This window comes from Phocoena sinus, chromosome 5, assembly GCF_008692025.1.
Source record: "Phocoena sinus isolate mPhoSin1 chromosome 5, mPhoSin1.pri, whole genome shotgun sequence".
In the NCBI taxonomy this organism is placed as follows: domain Eukaryota; kingdom Metazoa; phylum Chordata; class Mammalia; order Artiodactyla; family Phocoenidae; genus Phocoena; species Phocoena sinus.
In genome coordinates this window covers 71,959,137-71,973,176 of record NC_045767.1, presented here as the reverse complement: position 1 = coordinate 71,973,176, position 14,040 = coordinate 71,959,137, and the positions used below count along the sequence as shown (strand labels likewise).

The window sequence follows — 14,040 nt, the reverse complement described above, 5'->3', positions numbered from 1 at the left end:
AAATAAAAACTGAGTAGAAAAGAAACAATAGATTCTGAATTATAGAAGTAAGTATAGAAGCACTATTAACAGACACCACATTCAGGAAAATGTTTCCCCTGAAAGAATCATTTGCAGAGCGTACTTTCATGGTAAAGAGAGAAACTCTGTTAGATCTTTCCAAAGAGTCAAACTATGGCATGGTAGTAGAGAGGCCCTTTATGTTCCTAGAACAGTGGCATTATAGCGTGGTGATTGTCTTAATTTTCTAGGGCGGCCGTAACAAATTACTACAAGCTGGGTGGCTTAAACAGAAATTTATTCTCTCACAGTTCTAGAAGCTAGAAGTCCAAAGTCTGGTGGGGACTGTGCCAGGGGTCCTGGGGAGAGGCTCACTTCCTTTCTTTGCCAGTTTCCTCCCAGTGGTTTCAATCACTCTTGACTTGTGGCCACATCACTCCAGTCTCTGCCTCGATCTTCACATGGCCTTCTTGTCTGTGTGCGTCTGCTCTTGTGAGGACACTTGTCAGTGGATTTAGGGCCCATCCAGATAACCCAAGATGATCTCATCATCGCAAGGTCTTTAACTTAATTACAGCCACAAAGACCATTTTTCCAAATAAGGTCACATTCACAGGTTCCTGAGGTTAGGACATGGACATGTCTTTTGGGGGTCGCCATTCAATACACAGGCTCTGGAGCTGTATGTCTCAGCCCACTCATCTGTAAAATGGAGATAATCATTGTGCTTTACAAAGTTCACGTGAGGATTAAATGACAGTGCAGGGGTTTTTATGAAGAGCTCAGTAAATGTCAGCAATAGCTATCAGTGAATTGGAAAGGAGGGGCAATACTAATGACATTGAGAGCACAGAGTATTTCTAACATATGCTAAATATTGAAGGATTCTGGAAAAAATGTAGGATACTACGTGGATTAAAAGAAAATTAGGTAGAATACTTAAGGCTGCTGGAGTTGGATTCCATTTCTCCCTAATTTCAAACAATTTCACTTACATCTCTTTGCTTTAATTTCTCTATGGACTCAGGAGTGTGTATATATACTTATATAAATTTATATACTTATATAAAAGAGTTTCTCTCTTTAACATGAAAGTTCTCTCTTTACCATGAAATTTATATATACTGATATAAATGTCATATAAGACAATGAAAGAGAGTGCATTCAGCCTCCAGGGGACTCTTAACTCATTTTGATCATCCTTTTTCTGATAATTCAATCTCTACTCTCAGCTAAATCAGTTGTAAAATTCTAGTTAAGCTGCCCAGAGTCTTCAGGGTACTTTTAGGTAAAAATTGTTTTTCTCCTGACCTGGTTCATCCTGAGAAATGCTCTCATAGGAGAGTTTTCCATTTTCTGTTATAGTGGGTAATAATTTATAGTCAATTTTCAGGTATCCTTCAGGGACTTGTCCTACATTTTATTACATTCATTATTATATTTAATTTTATGATTGTACTTTCAGACCAGTGCTTCCTGCTTTCATTTAGCATGTGCATGAGACCTGCAAGCTAAATTTAATAAGTAAAATAAATTCAGAAAGGTAAAATGTATTGTAGAAAATAATTCTTATATTTTTATATATCAAACATTTTTTCTTATATTTCACTATTTTGGATTATTTGTTCTACTCATTTTCTCTACTACTCTACTATTCGAATAATAGAGAATTGCTTATATTCCATCCTAGAGAAAATAGGTACTTAATAACATTTAGACTTTAATTTAAAAAGATAGAGTGGGATGTATAAGTAGTATGGTTTTTAACCTGTCCCTTTGAGACCTCAACTGTACTCAACTATATTATATAACAATGAACTTTAACAGTTTAATTAAACAGTTTCGTTAAGTGTTTCATTTATTAAAAAATATGTGTGTGTATCATGGACTATAATACAGGATAATTAACGGATATCTTATAATATAGGATAATCCATAACTATATTGATTCAATGAAATATATCTCAAAATATAGAGATTTGACTGATAAACAATTCAGGTAGCCCTAAAAATATGTGGGTTAGAAGGAATAGCTTAAAAATATAAGCATGTAGGTAGAGAGAGATGAACAATTCCTAGGCCAGGAGAATAACAGATGTTTCTGGATGACTTTTTTTTTTTTTTTTGCGGTACGTGGGCCTCTCACTGTTGTGGCCTCTCCCGTTGCGGAGCACAGGCTCCGGACGCGCAGGCTCAGCGGCCATGGCTCACGGGCCCAGCCGCTCCGCGGCATGTGGGATCTTCCCAGACCGGGGCACGAACCCGTGTTCCCTGTATTGGCAGGCGGACTCTCAACCACTGCGCCACCAGGGAAGCCCCTGGATGACTTTTTGATACACTTAAAATCTCTGTGTTTGGAAGAGGAAGCAAACATTGCAGCCATATGCTTTTGATATGTAGCTATCACCTTTTCCCTCTGGGTTGACATAATAGGTCTATGAATTTATCAAAGCTGAAGCGGGGTTAGCTGGCCTGAGAGGTCCCGCCTTGGCTTTGCTTCTGGAAGACACCCAGGAGAGATTGCTGATCATCATCACCCTACTCACATCCTCTAATACTTTGCAGAGAAACTTTGCTCGTGAAATAAATCATTAACATTTAAAAATGGATGTGTTTTCTATTGGTTTTTTTCCTCTGGAGTGTTGATTTGCCCCTAGGTGCTTAGCAGATATTCTTAACATCTGTAGACATGAAATAAAAAATTCTTATCTGTGCTTGCTTTGGGAGCATGTATACTAAATTGGAACAATACAGTGAAGATTAGCGTCATGCCAATGCAAGGGTGACATGCAGATTTGTGAAGTGTTCCATATTTTTTGATTTTTGACTAAGATAACTCATATTAAAGCATTTAGCACAATACCTGGATCATCACGTCCTGATCAAAGTTTAGCTGATACATCTATTTTGGGTCAATATTTCTCATGCAGGACCTAATTGAACTTGTCCAAAAAAAAGATGAGATATGTCAGGTTCTGCTATCCACTTTTTAGTCAAGAAAATAGATAAATTATCTGAAAAACATTCTTTATCTAGCTAAATGACTAGAGATTAAAGATTATATCTCAAACCTGGGATCTACCGGACAGTTTTCTGTCATGTACTCAATCCCTATAGGATTGTGGAAGAGGTTGAGTGAGGTTCTTCAAATGAACTTCTTCAAAAGCACTATACTTTTCCCCAAATAAATATGTTCACTGGAGACTAGAGAAATTAATCTGGTAAATGCAGAGAATGCACTTGAAAATTTGGGGGGCAGATGAAACCTGATTCAAACCACAGCTCTGCCAATTGCCAATTATAAGACCTTGGGCACTTCAGTTGGCCTTCCTGACCTTCAGTTTCCTCATCTGTTTAATGAAAGTGATAATACTCACTTCATAGTGGTTTTGTTTGTGTGTGTTAAACAGAATGATTTATACAGTGCTCATATATGCCCTGCACTCTCTAGCACACAGTAACTTCTCCATAAGTAGTATTGTTATAAACAATAAGTAAATTATTATTAAATATAAATAGTACTGTTATTGATATGGTAGTCAAAGATGGTGTGTGAGTTTCTGGGAGGGTATAAACTTCATCACCTCTTTCAGGGATGCAAGATTTACATATTTTTCTCATTCTTTTCATCTTCTAATCCATTTTCCACTTAGCTGTCAACATTATGATTTAAAAACACAGTTAGCACTGCCGTATGTTATTACATAAAAGTTGTTAAAGAGAGTAGATCCTAAGAATTCTCATCACAAGGAAAAATATTTTTTTCTATTTCTTTAATTTTGTATCTGTATGAGATGATGGATATTTGCTAAATCTATTGTGGTCATCATTAGCTGTACATCCTAAACTTACACAGTGCTGTATGTCAGTTATGTCTAAATAAAACTGAAAGGGAAAAAAAATAAAAGCACAAATTAGATGATGTCATTCCCTGCCTCTACCCATTCAAGGGCTTTCTCTTAGACTTAGATTGTAAGCTGAACTTTTTGCCATGGCTTTTGAAGCCTTCCTTGCTTCTCTGGTGTCATCAACCCTGCCACAGCTGCACTGACCTTTCTCAAAAATGCCCACCTTTCCCCAGCTTCCTTTTCACATGCTGCTCCATTTGCCAGGATGGATCTATCCCCTTGATCTGTGCCCTCTGTTCAAAAGACATCTCTGTGGAGAAATCTTCTCTGATCACCCTCGGTAGTTCTGTTATCTTACACTGCAGCAAGGCTGTGTCCCTTTGTGCTTCTCTGTCTTACTTTATAAGCACCACAGTGGCAGAGAACTTACTGACTTTGCACACTGTCGTATACCCAGTGTTCAGAGCAGTGCCCAACACATAGTAGGTGCTCAATAAATATTTGTTGGAATAAATGGATCAATAAATAAACTCTTCCATTAGGGAGCTCCCCTAAATGTCTAGGTAAATGGGAGTTCAAAATCCATTGATAATGGTTGTGCATTGCTTTGTATAATTGATATGTTCCTGAAAACTCATGCATAAATCAAATTCTACATGTGTGTTAAATAATTACAACTTTAAATTGAGTTGGATGGTATTCCCAGAGATGACTTAACTTCCTTCTGAGTGAGCATCAGTTGGCAGAACAACCAGCTAAAGTACATTAACTTGTTCTTGTTCATTTCTGTCAAAATCCTGGATCTAATAGAGGAGGAAACACTAGATTGTTCTTGAGGATTGGCTTGGTGGATCAGTGCTTTCTTTTTAATACAGACTCATATACATCAGTTAAAAAGACTTTAGGTCAACTCTAGTTGAAAATCTTAGATGTAAGGTTCATGTACAGAACAGAAACAAAACAGTGATAAACATGTTTAAAGAAAAATGACCAGGATAGTGGTTCAGAATCTGTTCATGTGAAGAAGAGTTGGGGGACCTGGAGATGTGAGGCCCTGAGGGTGCACAATGGCCACCCTCCAATCTCCTGGGCCACGACTGGAAGAGGGAGCACACTTTTTCTCTATGCTTCCACAGGGCAAAGATGGAACCAGGAACTGAAAGTCATAGAGAAGTAGATTCTAACTTAACTAAAGTGAGAACTTTATGGATACTAAAGTTGTATATATATGGAAATGTTGTCTCAGGAAATGGTGAGTTGTTATCACTAGAGATTTTTAAACTGACTGGTGAGAACTTAGTGGAGAAACTGTGACAAGGAGTCCAGCATCTTATGGTCAATTCGTTTCCCATAGGTTAAGGGGCAGGTTCACTCATGGCCCATGGCCCTGATTAAAGGAGCTCTAAAAACTTATGAAAAAAGAAAATTAAATCTACCATAACTTTTCTCAGGGACACTTTTATATTTGCTTTGGGAATAATAGAGAATCTAGTTGGGGGCCTTGGGGAGGGTTGTGTTGACACACCCATGGATCCAGTAGCAGCAAGGAGTCATCTAACTGCCTTCAGAAACGATGGGCCCAGTTATCTGCAGGACTTCTGTCTTGCCCAGCGGGGCTTGCAAATTGGGACCCTGCCAGCCAAAGCCCTCTTTTTCTCTGTTGCAGCTGTCAGGTTCTCACCTAAATAAATGTTAAACAAATATTTACAGTGTGTCACCTTGGGGACATGTCAGCTTATCTGCTGGGAACACCTGTGTGCCTTGGCTTTTGCTCAGAGTTGAAAGGTTCATGGTAGAAAATAGAATTTTTGACTCAAATAGAATTTTTGACTCTAGGTATTAAGATCAGCTTACTTTCAGCATGAATTCTGTGTTTTGCTCCTAAAATCAAGATTGGAATTCTGCTGTGTTGCTATCTTCTATTCACCTTGTGTTCACCTTTTAAGCTTTTGGTTTTGCTAAAATCCTGTTAGGTAAATAAAGGTTCTAGGCATACTTTTGTTTCAGCCACTCGAGAGGAAGAAAAAGAATGTTGACAGAAACAAGAGGTATTTAAAATTCCTTTTTCTGGGAGGCACAGTTTGTTCATTTCTTATCAAGGTCCTAGGCTTCCTTTTTAGAAGCAGCAGAGTTGCCTAGAAAAATGACCCCATACTCTAGTTACCATTATTCAAAGTTAGAGTAAAATTTGCCTGTCATTTCAAATATACAGATGATACGGTTTTCCTGTTCTAACTCCAACTTATTACTAAAGATGGCCAGATTACTGAGATGGCCTCCAGGTGAACAATCAAGATGGCATCAAAGTTGATACAGGGGACTTCCCTGGTGGCGCAGTGGTTGAGAGTCTGCCTGCCGATGCAGGGGACACGGGTTCATGCCCTGGTCTGGGAAGATCCCACATGCTGCGGAGCGGCTGGGCCCGTGAGCCATGGCCGCTGAGCCTGCGCGTCCGGAGCCTGTGCTCCACAAAGGGAGAGGCCACAACAGTGAGAGGCCCGGGTACTGCCAAAAAAAAAAAAAAAAAAAAGTTGATACAGGAATGATTTTTTCAAAAATATTTGCTATACCAGAATTACAAAACCTCTTCCCCACCATCCAGTTTATTTTCAATATTTCTACTACTGCACACCATTATATTACTATACCACTTTTGAGTTGAATTTTACTGATAATCTTTTAGTAAAAAGTATCAAATTTTTCTGCTTATAAAATTTACTGTATTCTTTTTTATTAACATCTTTATTGGAGTATAATTGCTTTACGATGGTGTGTTAGTTTCTGCTTTATAACAAAGTGAATCAGCTATACATATACATATATCCCCATATCTCCTTGCGTCTCCCTCCCACCCTCCCTATCCCACCCCTCTAGGTGGTCACAAAGCACCGAGCTGATCTCCCTGTGCTATGCAGCTGCTTCCTACTAGCTATCTATTTTACATTTGGTAGTGTATGTATGTCCATACTACTCTCTCACTGTGTCCCAGCTTCCCTTTCCCCGTGTCCTCAAGTCCATTCTCTATGTCTGCATCTTTATTCTTGTCCTGGCCCTAGGTTCTTCAGAACCTTTTTCCTTTTAGATTCCATACATATGTGTTAGCACATGGTATTTGTTTTTGTCTTTCTGATTTACTTCACTCTGTATGACAGACTCTAGGTCCATCCACCTCACTACAAATAACTCAGTTTCGTTTCTTTTTATGGCTGAGTAATATTCCATTGTATGTATGTGGCACATCTTCTTTATCCAGTCATCTGTCAATGGACACTTAGGTTGCTTCCATGTCCTGGCTATTGTAAATAGAGCTGCAATGAACATTGTGGTACATAACTCTTTGAATTATGGTTTTCTCAGGGTATATGCCCAGTAGTGGGATTGCTGGGTCATATGGTAGTTCTATTTTTAGTTTTTTAAGGAACTTCCATTCTGTTCTCCATAGTGGCTGTATCAATTTACATTCCCACCAACAGTGCAAGAGGGTTCCCTTTTCTCCACACCCTCTCCAGCATTTATTGTTTGTAGATGCTTTGATGATGGCCATTCTGACTGGTGTGAGGTGATACCTCACTGTAGTTTTGATTTGCATTTCTCTAATGATTAGTGATGTTGAGCATCCTTTCATGTGTTTGTTGGCAATCTGTATATCTTCTTTGGAGAAATGTCCATTTAGGTTTCTGCCCATTTTTGGATTGCATTGTTTGTTTTTTTGATATTGAGCTGCATGAGCTGCTTGTAAATTTTGGAGATTAATCCTTTCTCAATTGCTTCATTTGCAAATATTTTCTCCCATTCTGAGGGTTGTCTTTTGGTCTTGTTTATGGTTTCCTTTGTTGTGCAAAACCTTTTAAGTTTCATTAGGTCCCATTTGTTTATTTTTTTTTAATTTCCATTTCTCTAGGAGGTGGGTCAAAAAGGATCTTGCTGTTATCAAAAAAATCTAGAAACAATAAATGCTAGAGAGGATGTGGAGAAAAGGGAACACTCTTGCACTGTTGGTGGGAATGTAAATTGATACAGCCACTATGGAGAACAGTATGGAGGTTCCTTAAAAAACTGAAAATAGAACTACCATATGATCCAGCAATCCCACTCCTGGGCATATACCCTGAGAAAACCATAATTCAAAAAGAGTCATGTACCAAAATGTTCATTGCAGCTCTATTTACAATAGCCAGGACATGGAAGCAACCTAAGTGTCCATCAGCAGATGAATGGATAAAGAAGATGTGGCACATATATACAATGGAATATTACTCAGCCATAAAAGAAATGAAATTGAATTATTTCTAGTGAGGTGGATGGACCTAGAGTCTGTCATACAGAGTGAAGTAAGTCAGAAAAAGTAAAAACAAATACTGTACGCTAACACTAACACATATATATGGAATCTAAGCAAAAAAAAGGTCATGAAGAACCTGGGGCAAGACGGGAATAAAGACACAGACCTACTAGAGAATGGACTTGAGGATATGGGGAGGGGGAAGGGTAAGCTGGGAGAAAGTGAGAGAGTGGCATGGACATATATACACTACCAAACGTAAAATAGATAGCTAGTGGGAAGCAGCCTCATAGCACAGGGAGATCAGCTCGGTGCTTTGTGACCACCTAGAGGGGTGGGATAGGGAGGGTCGGAGGGAGGGAGATGCAAGAGGGAAGAGATATAGGAACATATGTATATGTATAACCGATTCACTTTGTTATAAAGCAGAAACTAACAGACCATTGTAAAGCAATTATACTCCAATAAAGATGTTAAAAAAAAAAAGGATTGCTTTGGCTATTTGGGATCTTTTGTGTTTGCATACAAATTGTGCACTTTTTTTTGTTCTAGTTCTGTGAAAAATGCCTTTGGTAGTTTGATAGGGATTGCATTGAATCTGTAGATTGCTTTGGGTAGTAGTCATTTTCACAATGTTGATTCTTTTAATCCGAAAACATGGTATATCTCTCCATCTGTTTGTATCATCTTTAATTTCTTTCATCGGTGTCTTACAGTTTTCTGCATACAGGTCTTTTGTCCCCTTACGGAGGTTTATTCCTAGGTATTTTATGCTTTTTGTTGCAATGCTAAATGGGAGTGTTTCCTTAATTTCTCTTTCAGATTTTTCATCATTAGTGTATAGGAATGCCAGAGATTTCTGTGCATTAATTTTGTATCCTGCTACTTTACCTAATTCATTGATTAGCTCTTGTAGTTTTCTGGTAGCATCTTTAGGATTCTCTGTGTATAGTATCATGTCATCTGCAAAGAGTGACAGCTTTACTACTTCTTTTCTGATTTGGATTCCTTTTATTTATTTCTCTTCTCTGATTGCTGTGGCTAGAACTTCCAAAACTATGTTGAATGGTAGTAGTGAGAGTGGGCAACCTTGTCTTGTTCCTTATCTTAGTGGAAATGGTTTCAGTTTTCCACCATTGAGAATGACGTTGGCTGTGGGTTTGTCATATATGGCCTTTATTATGTTGAGGTCGGTTCCCTCTATGCCTACTTTCTGGAGGGGTTTTATCATAAATGGGTGTTGAATTTTGTCAAAAACTTTTTCTGCGTCTATTGAGGTGATCATATGGTTTTTCTCCTTTAATTTGTTAATATGTTGTATCACATTGATTGATCTGTGTATACTGAAGAATCCTTGCATTCCTGGGATAAACCCCACTTGATCATGGTGTATGATCCTTTTAATGTGCTGTTGGATTCTGTTTGCTAGTCTTTTGTTGAGGATTTTTGCATCTGTGTTCATCATTGATATTGGCCTGTAGTTTTCAGAAAGCTTACTGTATTTTTAAAGACATTATTTTATAAGATAGCATGTGCCACTCTCCTATGGAAATGCAACCCTGAAATAATCTTAAAAGCCAACTGAAAAATATGACTTGATTTAAAACAATTTTTTGAAGAATTTGTCAATTACATAAAGTCAACATAAGGTTATTTTATTATTTTTTTCTAAATGAAGAATTATTACATCCTGCTAATTTATGTGTTAAAGATTTTGTCTGTGTCCCAAGAACTCTAATTGTGTCACATTTGAGAATAATGGAAACATTACAGGATTAATATTTTTTCATGTCTATATTTTTTAAGAATTTATATAGATCAGTAGTCAAAGCAAAAAGAGGCTTTGTTGCTTATACCAACTATATATTCGGAAAGTCATCTGCCACTTACTTCCCTGATTTTATCTGCTAACGTGTAATCAGCAGTCTTTTGGGCTACACCTGTGCTGACTACCTGGCTGTTTAAGTGGGCAGTTGTATCACAGTTCCCTTTTCAGTCTCAGGCAACATGGGTGATTTTTAATTTTTTTTAATTTTTAATTAAAAAAAAATTTTTTTAACATGGGTGATCTAGTCACATAAAATGATAAGTAAGATTTCATTTATGTGCCAGAATGGCTCCAAGTGTGGGTAATACACAGTCAGATAACTGACATTCCTTTTATTTTACAAAGACGTAAAGCTGGAGAGTCAGGCCACAGGAGCTCAAATTTCCTGAAAACGCCTTGTCAAATCACTGACAGTGTCTCAAGCACACATATTTCATCATGCTCAGTGGAGTTTGTTTACTTTTCTCCTCAATAATTCATGGGTATTAGGTGGATGTGACTAGAATTTATATTTAATGCCAGTAATTCAGTGCATTCAAAGATCCATATTTAAGGCATCATTTCATGATGTGCAAAAAATCAAAACAGCTGCAAAAAATAATTGAACAATTGAAAATTTTCCTGTGATTTTTAATCCTCTATTCCATGAGCCCTGGTAAGTATGCCGAGTATTAATGAGAATCAGGATCATGTTGGATAGAAGGGTATGGAATTTTATATTCTCTTTCAGGGGCGGTTGTGTGGTTTTACGTTATTCACACTCATCTTAATTCTAGCTGTGTTTATTTGTTGTTATTTCCTCAAATTTCTCTATTTTAAGGGTGACATCTTACTGTTGGCATATAAGCGAGACACTTAATCTGTAGGGTGTTCATCCATAGCGGTTTTGCCGAGATTTTGCCTTTATGTGGGAATTATTTCAAGATTCAACAGTGTAGAATTTGCTGACCTGATAGGGAGGAGATCATGTGAACAGGGATGGAGCGAGCTCTTGTACAAACCATTAAGTTGGGAGTTAGGTAGTGACAGTTCTGCTCCCAACTTTGCTTCTGACAGCTTTGTTCCAAGCAGGCCACCGAATTATCCTCTGCATGTGATTCTTTTATTTCTCAAACAAATATTTATGGAATGCCTACTGTATACACTAAGGATAGGACAGCAAACAAAATAGACAAGAATCCTTTACTTCATGAACCATATATTATATTGGAGGGAGATAGGCAATAAGGAAACAGATTTAAAAATTTTTAATAATAATAATAGTATATCAGATAGTGATAAGTGCAATGGAAAAATTCCAAAAAGAATTGAAGAGCTTTGGGAGAGTATGGGTATGGTGGCAAGGCATGCAGTTTTAAGCAAAATGTTGTTCAGGAAAATCTCACTGAGAAGATTACATTTGATCCACGAACATATGGGAATCCAGGAAGTGAGAGAGACCCGGACATACCGAGTGTCTTGTGATATCTGCGGGAAGTGAGAAAGGGGGCATGATGGAATCAGTCCTGCAAGCAGATACTGTTGGCAAGGATGTGAGTGTTGGGGGCTAGACATATGGTGGCGTGGAGGGTCTTGCTAGGCATGTGTACAGCTTGGGAGCTCCCTTTCAGCTTCTGACATCAGTTTATTTGGCAAAGATGTTAGGAAAGTTATCACTGTATTCCTTTAGCAAACATTTATTGGCACCTACGATGTACCAGGTGCATTGTCTGATGCTAGGGATGCTTTGGTGAATAAAACACAGTTCTGCCTTCAAGGGACTCAGCATAATAGGGGACACGACATGAAAACAATTACACTGCTGTCCAATGTGATCAGTTTAAAAGGTATGGGGGGAAACGCAGAGAAGGAGGGACTCTTTCCATTTGGCAACATTAAGAAGCCTGTTCCCAGCGAAGAAGTAACAGCTGAATTTGATTTTGGAGAATATATAGAAATTTGCCATGTGGGCAAGGTGGAGAAAGCAGACAGCCTAAATCTGTCGTATATTAGGGGAACTACAACTAGTTTAATTTTATGAGAACATAAAATGGGGAGCGAAGAAATGGATTTGAGGGACTTTGAGGAAGTAAAATTAACAGTACTTAGTAATTAATTGCATATGAATGGTGAGGGTGAGGGTGAAACAAATGTTTTTAGGCTTGCAGACTTGGGTAGATGGTATTACTACCAAGAAGGAGGGCTGGTGGTAGTGGGAGATAGGGGGTTAATATTGACATAATGTCTTCATCTGGTCCAAGAAGTGTATGACCGTAATTTTCCTTCCAGTGGAGGTAAAAACAGCTTTCCTTCTAGAGGAGATGACATGATTTATACTTTCATCCAGTGGTATGCTGGTAAACTGGCTCCCTGAAAAACAAAACAAAACTATGATTTGTAGCATTTGCTGATTTCTGCGGTGTAAACACTCATACCAGATGTCAAGCTAATAATAGTTGAACAGTCTCCTCCCACAGCACTGCGTTTTGTCCCCTGACAAGTATTTGTTGAGCTCTCGTTGGTGTGAGGCATGCAGTCATGTGCTGGCTCTTTCTTCTTTACTTCTCCTTATCCACTTCCCACCCTCCTCCAGCCCACTCTTCCCCACAGGTTGGTTTCAACAGTGGCTACTTTCTAGCTTCCTGTGGGGCTCAGCCAATGGGAGCCACCAACAGGACATCAGAGTGTGGGGAAGAGAGGCAAGTTGGGTCATGATCCCCTAGTTTCTTCTTTTACCAGGTTACACAGTTTGGAGTTGCCTGAATCCCACTGTGGGAGGGCCTGGCTCCTATCAGGCAGCCTTCTGCATACAGCTCTTTCTGAGTCCCAAGAACTGCTCCTTCTCTTGTCCCTTGAATCTGGGATGCTAACGGCAACCTGTCCCCGCATGCTGCACTACCCCTGGTTGGTTTTTCTAAACCTTGCCAGTACCTTCATAAGTGACCTTTTCATTAAATACTCTGCAGTAATCCTACTTCAGTGAGTCATTTCTTTCCTGCTGGAACCATGGCTATTACAAATGAAGATGATGAAAAACTCTAGTTTTAAAGAGTTTCAGACCAGTGTGACCAAAAAATAACTGGACTTCTCCCATGATTTCTCTTCTGGTGTGAGACAATGACACCTGTAAGTGTTCACTAGCACAGCTTTCTGTCCCCGTGTCTAATGAAGCTGGGAACCAAGGTAATCTCTTCCCTACTCCTCTCGTACCCCAACTAAGCCATACCTCTTGTGAGGTCTCTTGAGACCACCAGAGAGTGCAGACATAGGAAGCTGATGCTGTTGGCCCATCACAGAGAAAACAAGTCATCTGTTGTTTTTTGTGTTTTCCAGCAGTGGTGATGAATTCGTGCTCCTGTATGATTTGTGGATTTATGCTCCTGTGTTATCTGTGACTCCTGTTTGTGAGAAGAGGTCAGCTAGGTGAGACAATTCCGGAGCACTGGGCTGGCGTCATAGCATCTGGCTATGAGATCTTTTTAAGTTTCAATTTCCTTGCATGTAAAAGGAGGAAACAGTAGTACATTATCTTGCAAGACCCTTCCATTGTTAACATTCTCTTCACGACTGAGGTCCGCAGCTCTGGGTGTTCCCATTGACTATGACTTTGTGAGCACTGTTCAGGGAACAGCTTGGCCTGACAAAGACAAATTTACGACTTTCTTTAAAACAAAAGATTATGTAAGTCTCATCAATAAATAATACATCTAACTCAGTAACATGCCTCTTACCAAGTGATATATCAAAGAAAAGTGTATTAGTTACCTATTGCTACGTAACAAATTTCCACAGATGTGGCAGCTTAAAACAGCACCCAACTATTATCTCCGTTTCTGTGGATCTGGAACCTGGCAGTGTCTTATCTGGGTCCTCTGCTTCAGGATCTGTCATATGGGTGCATTCATGGTGTTGGCCAGGTCTCGGGTCTTATCTGAAGGCTTGCCTAGGAAAGGATCCACTTCCAGGCTCATGTGATTGTTGGAAGAATTTCAGTTCCTTAAGGGTGGAGGGCCTCAGTTCCCAGCTGGCTGTTGGCCAGAGGCCAGGTTCAAGTCCTTGCCATGTAGACCTATCCAACATGGCAACTTGCTTCGTGAGAACTG

General features: G+C 39.0%; 1 protein-coding gene and 1 non-coding gene across 2 annotated transcripts in view; both read left to right on the top strand.

Annotated features, from left to right (window-relative positions):
* CORIN (corin, serine peptidase) overlaps positions 1-14,040 on the top strand; it is a 222,651-nt gene that overhangs the window by 46,283 nt on the left and 162,328 nt on the right. The gene's annotated exons all lie outside the window — the stretch shown is intronic.
* LOC116754883 lies at positions 2,712-2,817 on the top strand. Its single transcript, XR_004350211.1, has one exon. It is a non-coding gene; the product is annotated as a U6 spliceosomal RNA (small nuclear RNA).